We start from the raw sequence: 14,878 nt of genomic DNA on the forward strand, positions 1-14,878 counted from the left end.
AAACACAATATAACTTAATTTTAACATAAATTTAGAAAAAATATGAATAATCAAAATAGACTAGAATCATCCCAATATATATTAGAAAATTACATTTAAAATAGAAAATAATAAAAATTAGAAATTTATTATCAATATAAGTTTATTTTTCACACATTTTATTTTAAAAATTGATTAATAATCAGAATCGACTAGAACCCTAAACTCGTAAATCCTTCCAGAAACTAGTATCTCTCAACTAATGGCTTAGGACCAAGAAAAAAAAAATAAAATTTTACGTTTGAATCAGGTGGCATTGAAAGCAGGACAATCAAAGTTTAAAGGGAAAGATTTTGTTTCAAAGGCCCTCATTGGTCGACAAGGATGGGACTAGAAAATGATGAGGGGACCATGACAAATTGAAAATATTAAGTCTAAAACTACCTAGTTTTGAAAGGGGGATTCGTTTACATTGCAATCAGATTAATTGGAAATATCAGGGGTAAACTACAAAATTTTGATAGGGGGATCCGATGACATTGAAATTAGATCAATCGGAGTTCCAGGGAGAAACTTTTGTAAAAACAATATATAATATATATACAAATTATATATATAAAATCCAAGAACAGTCATGAAATTTTATGTTAAAAATATATAAATAATTTTTTGCATTATAACAATCATAAAATTAGATAATGTGTTGTCAAAATATTATATAAAAATATTTTCACACAATGATGATGCAAGCCAGAATTGTAAGGTGAGTATGAAAATTTTAAAATATTAGGTCTAAACTACCAAATTTTGATACTGGGGATCTGATGGCCTTGAAATCAGATCAATCGAAGTTTGAGGGAAAAAGATATTGTTTCAAGGGCCCTCATTGGAAGACAATGATGCGAGCCGGAAAATTGTGGGAGGAGCATGAAAATTGATAATTGTTAGTAATATGTGTGTGTATATACATATGTATATATAAATATATATATATATATATATATATATATATATATATATATATATATATATATATATATATTTATATATATTGCTAAATGACCATGCATATATATGACCACGGTTTTTGGAAACGTGGCCAAATATAAGATATTTAACCGCGGTTTTTTAGAACCGTGGCCAAATAGAGTATATTCAATGCGGTTTCATGAAACCGCAGATAAAATAGGATATTCAACGTCGCTTTTTCTAAACCGCAGTTATATGTATATCAATAGCCATGGTTAATCAAAACAGCGGTAAAACTTTTACCCATTTGGCTGCATTTTATAGAAACTGCGGCCATAAATGCTTTTTTACCGCGGTTCTCGGCAACCGCGGTTAAAGACCTCCGCCCAACTGTGGCAAATGAACACTTTTTTTGTAGTGTTTCTTGACGCAACAGATTGGCGCCGTCTGTTGGAACGATCAATCTGCTCTAACCCACTTGAATTCTCTATCAATGGCTAGATCACATCCCCCTCTGGAGACTTCACCCCAGAGAAGCTCACTCCCTCCTGAACCCTCTCGACGTGCGACAAAATGAACTCCTCGCCATGGTGCGAGACACACTCGAAGGTGGCCTCGTTAGTAGAATCTGTCCTAGGAACTAATGGCCAATCCTGCAAAACCAGAGGCTATCAACCCGATTGCGGCCACTCGCCAGAACGAAGAGCAGCTACCTCCACCACTATCCATACCAGCCATGCTACCTCAGAATTTCAACCCTAACGCGCCAGCGATGAATGCCTAGATCCATGACCTATAGCTTCAGGTGCAACAGACTAATGCTCTGTTTAGGGATTTTCTAAGACAAACTCACCCCATACATGCCCCTGTTCCACCACCGCCAATGCTGCCCCCACGAGCGCTCACACCATAAGCCGAGCGTAACATCAGAAGGATAGAAATTCGTGTGGGATCATTCCAACCTCGGCGTCATGGGACAGATGCAAACCCGGTAGTGAAAACGAGAGACCTACCAACACGAGTGCGAAGCAGGTCACATAGGAGCCACATGTGAGGATCCAATTTTTTTTTTCTTCCGTCCACCGGGGCGCTTGATGAACGCGGAGTTGGTGATTTTTTTTATGGTCCTTTAGTATGAGGGAGAAGGAATGTGTCTTCTCAGGAGTATGGTGTTAATTTATCCAGAGATGGGGGTCATGCAATAAAATGAAATGGAGTCACCACCTAAGGTTAGGGCCTAGGACCCATTGGTGTAGCCTTAGAAGGGCTACAAGACTTTGGTTGGTCTGGTCAGAGATTCGGGGTAAGTGGTTAGGTTACGAGAGTAGGAAGGTGTTAGGTACCCACCTCGCCTGGATGAACCGGTCTTTCGACTAAATTCTTATTTTCGAATATTCTCCCTTTATGAATGTCCTATTCCCACATGTATGGCTAAATAATGATGCACAAACTATTAAATTAAATTAAACTATGTTACACTAACTACTGTATACTACATGAAAGTATTTGAAAGGACTACATTGTACTGAAATTAAAAAGTTGACGGAAGAAATATATACCTGTACGCTTTAAATAAATGCAATTATGCAAGACAGACCACGTCCCACAGCTCAGGTGGAGGCAAAAGACTTGGTTTGTCCCTTCGTTGGACAGAGTAACGGGTTGTGTGTGTTGGATCTTAAGATTTCGGACAGAATAACGGCATTCCAAGGCTTTGGAAACTAGGGGCTCAAAGGCCAGACAAAGTGGCTATGCCACGGGAGGTTTCCCAGATTCGAGCAAGAAAAGGGCGAGGAAGTCGGACTTTGATAGCCTGGACTTCAAACAAAGGGACGAGGCTCGAAGATTCAAAGTCGGATTGGGGAAGAGCCCCAAAATAAGGAAATAAGGAAAAAACTAGAGAATTGAAGCTTTGGGGTGCCCCCTCTCCCACAAACCCGGATTATTCAAATGAGGGGGGTGACCCCCTTTTTATAGGCAAATTTTGGGTTTGGCGGTGCCATGGAAAATGTGCGGGGCTACATGGCGAGGCCATGGTAGAGCAAAAAATGGGAAAAATCCAGCTCTAGGCCCCCACGGGGCAGCACAGTAAGGCCGTCGAGGCCACGACACTGTGCAGCAGGGCCATAGCACGTAGGATGCGGCACCGCGAGCCAGACTATGTAGGCCGCATAGGCTACGGCGCCGCGTGGTGGGGCCGCATAGTGCAATGCACTGCCTTGCAGGGCTATGACCAGGATGCTGCTTCGTGGGGTTGCGTGTGCTGTCTGGGGTTGTCTGGGGGGTCGTACGCATGATGTACGCTTTACAGGACGAGTGGAGATGTTTTAAAATACAGTGTTGGTTTTGGAGACATTGCCTTCATCTGCGTCTGATCGTCGTCATCGCTGGGGGGGGGTGACAAAATTCAGCGTCTACAGTTTGCCCCTCTTTGGCCGAGGCCTGTGCCAATAGTCGAAGCGCGAAGACAAAGGATCATCTGATTGTGTCACCAGGAGCATGCATTACCGCCACTTTGCTCATAGGTGACATAGTGGAATGATAAACTGTGTTTCGACAAAACCATTCAGTGAGCGAAAACTACCGTCACTTTACTCATGGGCGACAGATTTTTAAACAACACTTTGACAAACCATTTGGTAAATCCTTTTTAAGGTTTCATACAGCATTACCTGAGCGTTTACTTACCTGATGGGGCTATATTGCTCGGCTGGGTTTCTCTCTGGCATTCAAACATTTGCCTGCAGGGATTCTAATCTTTGAACATTGCTCGATCGGATTTTCTCCTAGTGTTCGAACATTACTTGGCAGGATCTTGATCTTTGGGCATTGCTCGGCCAGATTTCCTCCTGGCGTTTGAACATTGCTTGCCTGTACTTTTGGTGATGTGATAGTATTGCAATGATGAGACGACATCACGACTGAGTGATGATAGTGTACGATGAGGTGGCATCATGATCGAATTTTTGAAACTGTAACGACGAGACGGCATCATGACCAAACTTTTTGAAAGTGTAATGATAAGATGGTATCGCGACCAAAAATTTTGAAGTTGTAATGATGAGATGGTATCGCGATCGAATTTTGTAAGTGTAACGATGAGATGGCAACGGGTTCAAAATTTTTTGAAATTGTAACAATGAGACGACATCGCAATCAAAATTTTCAAAATTGTAATGATGAGACAGCATCGCGACTGAAGTTTGAAATTATAACAATGAGACGGCATCGTGACCAAATTTTGAAAGTGTAACGATGAGATGGCATCGCGACCAAAGATTTTTGAAATTGTTACAATGAGACGGCATCGAGATCAAAAATTTTGAAATTGTAACGATGAGACGGCATTGCGACAGAATTTTGAAAGTATAACGATGAGATGGCATCGCGACCAAAAAAATTTTAAATTGTAAAGATGAAACGGCATCGTGATCGAATTATTTAAAGTGTAACAAGGAGAGGGCATCGCAACTGAACTTTTTTGAAAAGTGTAACGATGAGACGGCATCATGACCGAATTTTTTGAATGTGTAACGATGAGACTGTAAAATCCCTAAGAGTTTTTTTTACAAGGGTATTTGGGTAATATGTTTTAGCTACAAACTTGTTTGTTTTATAAATTAATATTTATACGTGCAAATATAAATATGTATGAATGTATATATATATATATATATATATATATACATTCATATATGTATATGTGTGTGTTTTCTAGCCAGCTTGTATGGCCAAATTTTCGTGTAGGGGCTTACTGGGAACTTTAGAGCTTAAATTAAAATATAGCTAATTATGTATGATTAATATTGTAATCTTGGCATGTGTGGGGCTCAGGTTAGAGCTCAACTTATTTTGGAGGGAGCATATTGTAGATACTTTTAGCACTTGATTTTGAGAGATTGAGATATGATGACTTGTAGGACTAAGATTTAATCATGTGCTTAGTCAAGATTGAGTTGAATAGACTATGAATTCAAATTGGAAAGAATTGCTAGAAATTTTTAAGGATTATTGGCTATGAGTTAAATTTGGGAACAAGGACAAGATCATAAGAGAGTATTCAAAGGGCCATATCTTGTGGGATCCATCCTCCATCTTCTCCTCGATTTTGGAAAATGAATATTCTAGTCCTGCCAAGTGGTAACCTACTATTGGATTATTTATTAATTGCTTGAATAGCAATTTACCTCATAATTAGAAGGTCTACATCACATCATAGCTAATTATTTGATCATGGGATTCTATACTAATCTGAGGGCTAATATTTATTTAGATAGAAGATGTGGGAAGATTAAATAAATCCTAGTTTTTGGAAGCTAATAGAAAAGATTTTAGAAATAGAGAGAATGAGAATCTCTCCTATATCAAGCAACCCAAATTCATGGGGGCTTAAGCTAGCTCCCCATGAATTTTGAAGAGTGAGAAGAGAGGTGTGAGTTTGAGGAAGGAAGAAAACAAAAAGGGAAAGAAAGAGAAGGAGAAAAGGAAGAAGGGAAGAAGACTACCTCTCCCTCCTCAACCTTCAAGTTCCGGTTTGGGCAACCTGTTGAAGACCTTGTATCGAAGGGATAGATGTAAGATTTTATGAGATATACATATCATTGTATGCTAGTATGATAAATGGATACAATTCTTGAATTGGTTTCGATTTCTCCATGCGTATGTGTGTTGGGAATTTAAACATGAACATGATATGAGTTGGATATGAGATATGCTTATTTATGATTTTGAATGTTAGAGTCACATAAGTACATGGCATGGAATATAGTTCTGATTTTTGTTTTATGATGTAATTATTGGAGCATATGGTTACACTTATATGACATGGTCCAATGTTGATTTGGGTGGGTTGACAAGGCTGTGTAATGCACGCAGGCCAAGTAATGGCGTGGTTCAACTCACATGCTCTCACATTTGGAAATACCATGGTGATATAGGAGAAATTGGCATTATGGGTCAATATGCATCTCAAGGCTATATAACGCGCGTAGGCCATGTAACGTCATGGGGCATCGTATTGAATCCCAGGAAAAATGGAAATTTATTGATATGTGGATTTTTTTTATTGTATCGTCATCTCCGGACATTTTATTTATCATTATGGGTTTTGCATTATTGGATCCTTTGTTTTCAAACTTGTATGGTATTTAGTTGGGTTTTCTTCCTTGCTAAGTTTCTTCAAAACTTACCCCAATTTTTCTCAGATGATGAGTATTTAGGGCATGGCATTGTGGAAAAGGATCGTGAGGTGGAAGGATCCCATACTGATGATGAATCTCACCATTTTATAGTCTGTTAGGAGTTTTAATGTTCTTTTCCTCATTTTCGGTTTCTTTTGCTTTGAAGGACATGTAATGGTTATTTTAGTAGTTTGATTAAAGACATGTGATAATTCCTTTAGTTATTTTGAAGTTCGGATGCTAGATTTGAATAAGTTTTCTTTTTTTTTTCTTTTGTTTTATTTAATTTTTTTTTCTTTCGCTCAATTTTAATCTAGATAATATGGATGTGTTTTAAATTTGCAATCGCTACCTCTGACAATTCATCAACTAAGTACAATCGATCCTTGAACCGATTAATGGCCTTAATTCCCTTATTGGAGGGTGGGACATTACAGAGTGGTAACAGAGCTGTAAACTTAGTTTAGAGTGAACTTAGAGACCATTGGACCATAGGGTCAGAAAACAAGCTAGAAGACCGCATATTTAAATCCCAGGCTAACCGAATTTAGACACCATATCACATGTGGATTTTATTTTATTTTAGGGATTTTTGTCTTAAAATTTTTATTGGGGGTACAAATGGGTATATAGTAGATGACCCTAAAATTTAATCAGAAACGGAGTTGATTAAATATAGGAGAAATTTTGTGAAACTTGGTGCTAATTTTAGTGTATTACAGTCTGTCCAGACTGTAACCCGAACCTAATTAAAAAAAATAAATACTTAGAGATTGAATCTAAGTGTAAAATAATTATTGTAGTTTCATGGAGGTATTACCAAAAAGCCTCCATAAAATTTCACTCATCTCTGAGATGAATTGATAGGTAAAAAAAAATAGTAGAAATCTGAAGCTGCAAATTCAGTGTATCCTTGTACCCGAAAGTGAGCAGAATTATAGGAAGACCTAAAGGTCTTGTTTTCTTTCAAAAATTTTACTGTAGACACTTTAGATGTTATTTTCACCCTCAGAGAAAATAGGGCCTGAAATACATTCGGGAAACCCACTTTCTATATTTTTAAAATCTGATGGTCATAATCTGTCATAGTTGGGACACTGTGCTAAAGAAAATATAAAATTAAGTTTAGAGAATTGATTCTGTTGAGGACTTCTGATATGGTTGAAATCATCATGTTAAGTTTCTGTAGAAATTAGTTTGGGCCAATATGAAATCCGAAAGTATTTATTTCAGATTTTCGATCAAAACTGGACTGAAAACAAGAACCAAGGACGGGAAGAAATTTAAATTCTCCGGCTCGAAGAAGAGCAAGTCCACTGTACCCATTATCTCTGCTATGAAAGCAAGGAAGTTTCTTTCTCGTGCATGCCAAGGTTTTATGGCTGCCATCATAGAGGAAAAGAATGAGATAAGGGTTGAAGACATTAAAGTGGTGAAGGATTTTCCTTGCAGATCTAACGGGAGTACCACCTGATAGGGAAGTCGAATTCACCATTGATTCACCCATCTCCAAGTCACCTTATCGGATGGCTCCAGCTGAACTGAAGGAGTTAAAGGAGCAGTTACAAGAGTTACTAGACAAGGGGTACATCAGGCCCGGCGTATCACCTTGGGATGCACCTGTTCTGTTTGTGAAGAAGAAAGATGGCACTTTGCGATTGTGTGTAGACTACTATGAACTGAATAAGATTACCACCAAGAACCGATATCCTCCACCCATAATAGAAGATCCTTTTGATCAGTTGCAAGGGGCGAGTATGTTTTCCAAGATTGATCTTCGATCTGGATACCACTAACTGAAAGTCAAGAAGGAGGATATACCCAAAACAGCTTTTAGGACACGATATGGTCACTACGAATTTGTAGTTAAGCCGTTTGGTTTGACCAATGCACCAGTAGTCTTCATGGACCTCATGAATCGGGTATTCCATGAATTCTTGGATGAGTTTGTTATTGTCTTTATTGACGATATCCTGGTTTTTTCCAAAAGTAAGGAAGAGCATGAGGAGCATCTAAGGGTTGTTCTACAGAGACTACGAGAGAAGCAGTTATATGCTAAGTTAAGCAAGTGTGATTTCTGGCTCAACCAAGTCATTTTCTTGGGCCATGTCATCTCAGCAAGTGGATATCCATCGACCCAGCAAAGGTAAAGGCAGCAACAGAATGGGATCGCCCTACTTTAGCATCCGATATTCACAGCTTCTTGGGATTGGCTGGATATTACAGAGGATTCATTGAAGGTTTCTCAACATATCCATGTCTCTAACCGCATTGACCAGGAAGAACGCGAAGTTTGTGTGGACCGAAGAATGTGAAAGGAGCTTTCAAAAGTTAAAGAAGAGATTAGTCACCGCTCCCGTACTGGCTCTACCTACCAGCACAGGCGGGATGGTAAACTATTGTGATGCTTTGTTGAGGGGCTTGGGCTGTGTTTTGATGCAGTATGGAAAAGTCATAGCCTATACTTCCAGGCAACTTAAGGATTATGAGAGGAATTATCCGACTCATGACTTGGAGCTAGCAGCTGTAGATTTTGCTCTGAAGATTTGGAGACACTACTTGTACGGGAAAAAATGTGAGATTTACACCGACCATAAGAGTTTGAAGTACTTCTTCACTTAGAAGGAGTTGAATATGAGGCAGCGCCGATGGTTGGAATTAATTAAAGACTGATTGTGACATCTTAGACCACCCCGGCAAGGCTAATATGGTTGCTGACACACTTAGTAGGAAGAGTCAAGGACTATCTGCAGGTATGTTGACTGAGCAGGTAAAGTTGAAAGAGGAGATTGATGGTTTTGAGTTGGGCCTGATCATCAGCAGACCATCTGCCTTGTTTTGTTCTTTGACGATCCAAGCATGGTCATTGTTGGATCAAATCAAGGAAGGACAGTTGAATGATGAGAAATTGTCTAAGGTTCGACAGGCGTTACAAGAGGGAAAGGACACACCATTATGTATCTCCACCGATGGAATTATCCGTTTTGGTACACAACTCTGCATGCCTGTTGATGATGAGATAAAGAAGTTGATTTTGAATGAAGCCCATACCTCACCTTATTCCATTCACCCCGGAAGTACTATGATGTACCGGGACTTGAAAGAACAATATTGGTGGGAGAACATGAAGCATGATGTAGCCAGATTTGTCGAGAGATGCTTTACCTGCCAATAAGTGAAGGTGGAGCACCAGCGACCATCTGGGTTATTGCAACTGATAGAGATTCCGTAGTGGAAGTGGGACTCAATCCGCATTGATTTCATTACTGCATTACCCAAAACACAAAAGAGACATGATGCCATCTGGGTAGTAGTTGACCGATTAACCAAGTCAGCTCATTTTCTAGCCTATGCTATGACATATCTTGTTGAATGTATGGCTCAGATGTATGTAGATCAGATCGTTCGACTACACGGTGTACCTTTGACAATTATATTAGACAGAGATTCCCGCTTTACCTCCAAGTTTTGGAGAGGTGTTCAAGAAGCAATGAGAACAAGGCTGAGTTTTAGTACCGCTTTCCATCCCTAGGTAGACGAGCAGACAGAGAGAGTAAACTAGATAATTAAAGACATGTTGAGAGCTTATGTACTTGATTTAAAAGGGAGTTGGGAGAAGTACCTTTCTCTGGTCGAATTTTCCTACAACAATAGTTTTCAAGCGACTATTGGAATGGCACCGTATGAGGCACTTTATGGCAGAAAGTGTCACTCTCCTTTGATTTGGGATGAGGTCGGGGAAAGGAAGATTTCAAGACCTGATTTTACTAATGAGGCATAGAAAAAGATTAGTTTGATCCAGAAAAGATAAAAGGGGCTCAAGACCGACAGAAGAGCTATGCCGACACCCGAAGGAAAGACTTGGAATTTGCAATGGGTGATAAGCGTATTTTTTAAGATTGCTCCTATGAAGGGTGTAGTCAGATTTGGAAAAAAAGGGAAGTTGAGCCCAAGGTTTATTGGACCCTTTGAAATACTAAAAAGAGTATGGACTGTGACGTATCAGCTTGCACTACCGCCAACATTATCAGGAGTTCATGAAGTATTCCACATCTCATTACTCATAAAGTATATTTCTGACCCATCCCATGTCCTAAGTTATGAGGCGCTTCAGCTAGATACGAATTTGACTTATGATGAGGTGTCAATGCAAATTTTGGATCACAAGGAGTAAGTGTTGCGACGATGCATCATTCCTTACGTGAAAGTTCTTTGGAACAATCACGGTACCTCAGAGTCATCGTGGGAGTTAGAAGAGGATATACGAACCAGATATCCACTTCTCTTCAACGATCCAGGTAAACTTGATAGCCTTGATTGTTCCAATAACTTTATACGAATAACAAACTTAGTTAAAAACTTAAATCTTCTTGTTCGATGTTGGAGAATTGAGAGCTGTGATCGTCAGGGAGGAAGAAAGATGTTCTGATATCTGTAATTGTTGGTATGAGTTCCACTTTTAAACCCATTTACATTTTTTATTTCGGGGACAAAATTTTTTTTAGGGGGGGAGACTAATATCCCTAAGAATTTTTACAAGGATATTTGGGTAATTTGTTTTAGCTACAAACTTGTTTGTTTTATAAATTAATATTATACATGTAAATATTAACATGTATGAATGTATATATATATATATATATATATATATATATATATATATATATATATGCGTGTGTGTTACCTAGCCAGCTTGTATGGCCAAATTTTCATGTAGGGGCTTGCTGGGAATTTTAGAGCTTAAATTAAAATATAGCTAATTATGTATGATTAATATTGTAATCTAGGCATGTGTGGGGCCCAAGTTAGAGCTCAACTTATTTTGGAGGGAGCATATTGTAAATATTTTTAGCACTTGATTTTGTGAGATTGAGATATGATGAGGTGTAGGGCTAAGATTTAATCATGTTTTTACTCAAGATTGAGTTGAATACACTATGAATTCAAATTGGAAAGAATTGCTGGAAATTTTGAAGGATTATTGGCTATGAGTTAAATTTGGGAACAAGGATAAGATCATAAGAGAGTATTCAAAGGGCCATATCTTGTGGGATCCATCCTCCATCTTCTCCTCGATTTTGGAATGTGAATATTCTAGGCTTGCCAAGTGGTAACCTACTATTGGATACTTATTAATTGCTTGAATAGCAATTCACCTCATAATTAGAAGGTCTACATCATATTTTAGGTAATTATTTGATCATGGGATTCTATACTTATCTGAGGGCTAATATTTATTTAGATAGAAGATGTGGGAAGATCAAATAAATCCTAGTTTTTGGAAGCTAATAGAAAGGATTTTAGAAATAGAGAGAAGAAGAATCTCTCCTATATCAAGCAACCCAAATTTGTGGGGGCCTAAGCTAGCTCCCCACGAAGTTTGAAGAGTGAGAAGAGATGTGTGAGTTTGAGGAAGGAAGATAAAAAAAAGAGAAAGAAAGAGAAGGAGAAATGGAAGAAGGGAAGAAGACTACCTCTCCCTCCTCAACCTTCAAGTTCCGGTTTGGGCTGTTGAAGACCCTGTATCGAAGGGTTCAATACCTTTTATCTCAAGGATAGAAGACTTTGATTTTTAGTCTACAATAAGAGTAAGTGAAAATCCCTCCTAATATCTATAAGTTTGATACATAGGTCCTAGGTTATCCTATGGTAAGATAAGGTATTTTCACATGATCATATATATATAACTTTATTTTATGAGATGCATGATGATTGGAGATGTATGATTTTATGGAATGCATGATGATTGATAGATGTAAGATTTTATGAGATATACATATGATTGTATGCAAGTATGATAAATGGATACAATTCTTGAATTGGTTTCGATTTCTCTATGCATATGTGTGTTGGGAATTTAAACATGAACATGATTTGAGTTGGATATGAGATATGCTTATTTATGATTTTGAATATGAGAGTTAAATTAGTACATGGCATGGAATATAGTTTTGATTTTGGTTTTATGATGTAATTATTGGAGCATATGGTCACCCCTATATGAAAGAGAGACTTGTTCGAGTTTATTAAGAAAGCTTTTCGATTGAGTACAGGCAACATGCGTCATCCAATTTATTCACCCAAAAAAAACATGCGTCATCCACAGAAGGCGACCTCCCTCGATGAGATCTTGTGAAAGGGGACCCTTAACCTGAATTCTGACGGTCTAACTCTTCTGGAAGACGTTCAATTGTCAGTCCTAGGAAGGATCATGTGCATGGAGATTCATCACGACATGCTCCGACAAGCACACCAATGTTGGGATCCAAAACTGCATGTTTTCAGATTTGGAGAAGTAAGGACAGCACCCACAATTAAAGAATTCCGAGCTTGCATGCTCTCACCACCACCAGGGAGACTCTTTTGCCCCCCTTGCGCAGCAACTATGAAAAGGTCCTACAAGATTTATTTGGATGGACCAAGAGGGAAGTCAAAGAAATCATGAATTATGGGAAGGTGGATATTCTGAAGGTAGCAGAGATTTTCTCCAAGCAAAAAGGAGCCAAAGGAACCCAACAAGTGAGCAGAAGGAGAGCATATCTCTTTTGCATGATCGAAAGATACTTGTTATGAACTCCAGAAAGGGGTGTTCCCCTTGTGGTTGTAGATCTCATTTGCCAGCCCTTAGATGGATGCGACATCGTCCCTACTATACTGGCGGAGACTTTCAAGGGTCTAGATGAAATGAGTACTTCCTAAAGATATGAAACAGATTATTGCATAGGATCACCCACGATCTTGTAGATATGGTTGATGGAGAGACTACGGTTGGTCAAACCTATAGCCGATGCCAGATTTCTGCCAAAGTATTTCCAAATTTGAAGAGAGACGAAGGAATTCAGTGCAATCAAGGACTAGAAGAAGTATTTGGAAGAAAGAACAAATGAGCAGGTTCAATGGAACTACCATTGGTGGGACATGAAAACCCCAGTTCTCGAGACTCCAGGCTACAATGCTATGAGGTTAATGGGTTTGACTCACACTACTTTCTACTTGCATCATCGAGTGCCAACATAGTACCAGTCTCCGCTCAAGATGATAGAGGTGAAGATTCAGCCACTAGAAGAATTGACACCGAAAATTATGAATCTGCTGGAAAAACTATGGTGGAAATATGTAATTGCAAGGTGACATTGTTGGTCTATGTGTCAATTCCCCACCTTTTTTGATTTTTCTTACCCCTCTATCGTTTCCATGCATGTAATGATCAGGGATTAAATAAAAATATCTGGAATTGTGCATTGCAAAGGAAAAAGCAAGTGTCTCAAATAGATCAATATATTGTTCCCATTTCAAAAAACATAATAAATAAATATAAAAAAGGCATCGTCCAATCATTCCACCAGCATTCCCACATTTAAAAACATAAAAATCTAAAGAAAATGTATGTAATAAGAGAGGAAGGAGGCGAGACTAGTTCTCATTACAGGAGGATAAAGTCTCAGCATCCGGCACCACCTCATCATCATCAACATAACCCTCATCATCACCGCTCTCATAATCATGCGGCACGAATGGGGCAGGGGTGATTCCCGTGAATGCCAACTGTCTCCTGAGATGTCTGTTCTCCTTAGCTTGATTACGGCTATAGTTCTCATGATATTCCGAAGAATCTCTCATATCGTCAAGCTGGCCACTCTAGATTGGTTTCATTTTGAGAAGGTAAGGTCTCCAAAAAAAAAAAAAAAAAAAAAAAGACAAAAAAAAATTGAGGCCTCGATGCCCTTTCATCAATTTCCTTAGACCTCCATGCCATGTTCCTTTGGGCCTTGTCGCCACACCCTAAACTATTCTTTTCAAAAACATCCTGTGTTTTCAAAAATCGGTCGCATGTCGTCTCATCGTTACACTTTCAAAATTTTTGATCGCGATGCCATTTCATCGTTACACTTTTCAAAAAAGTTCGATCGCGATTTCATCTCATCATTACACTTTAAAAAATTTGATCGCGATGCTGTCTCATCGTTACAATTTCAAAATTTTTGGTCACAATGTCGTCTCTGTAACGTCCCATCCTCCAATAAGGGAATTAAGGCCGTTAATCGGTTCAAGGATCGATTGTACTTAGTTGGTGAATCGTCAGAGGTAGCAATTTCAAATTTAAGACACATCCATATTATCTAGAGTAAAATTCAGCAGAAGTAAAAAAATTTAAATAAAATAAAAGAAATAAAAGAATACTTAAACAAATCTATCATCCCAACTTCAAAATAACTAAAGGAATTATCACATGTCTTTAACCAAAATACTCAAATATCCATTACATGTCCTTCAAAGCAAAAGAAATCGAAAATGAGGAAAAGAACATTAAAACTCCTATTAGACTATAAAATGGTAAGATTCATCATCAGTATGGGATCCTTCCACCCCATGATCCGTTTCCACAATGCCATGCCCTAAATACTCATCATCTGAGAAAATATTGGGGTAAGTTTCGAAGAAACTTAGCAAGGAGGAAAATCCAACTTAATACCATACAAGTTTGAAAACAAATAACAGACAGAAGTGCCAAGTGGCAAAAACTGATGGAAAAAGGATTCTTGAATGACCGAGATGCCGGATGGCAGAATTAGTGTAATGTCCCTGGTGGGAACTGGCTGTTGTGACTGCACTTGAACATGCCAAGTTTCCTATGTACCCTTTGGAAAGGAATTAGGTCAAATGTAGTTCATGTAGACCAAATGGTTACATGAAATATTTTTTAAGTTGGTCCATATTGGCAAGGCCCTTTAGATCCTCTCCATCCAAGT

The sequence above is a fragment of the Telopea speciosissima genome, chromosome 1 (genome assembly GCF_018873765.1).
Source record: "Telopea speciosissima isolate NSW1024214 ecotype Mountain lineage chromosome 1, Tspe_v1, whole genome shotgun sequence".
NCBI classification, from domain to species: domain Eukaryota; kingdom Viridiplantae; phylum Streptophyta; class Magnoliopsida; order Proteales; family Proteaceae; genus Telopea; species Telopea speciosissima.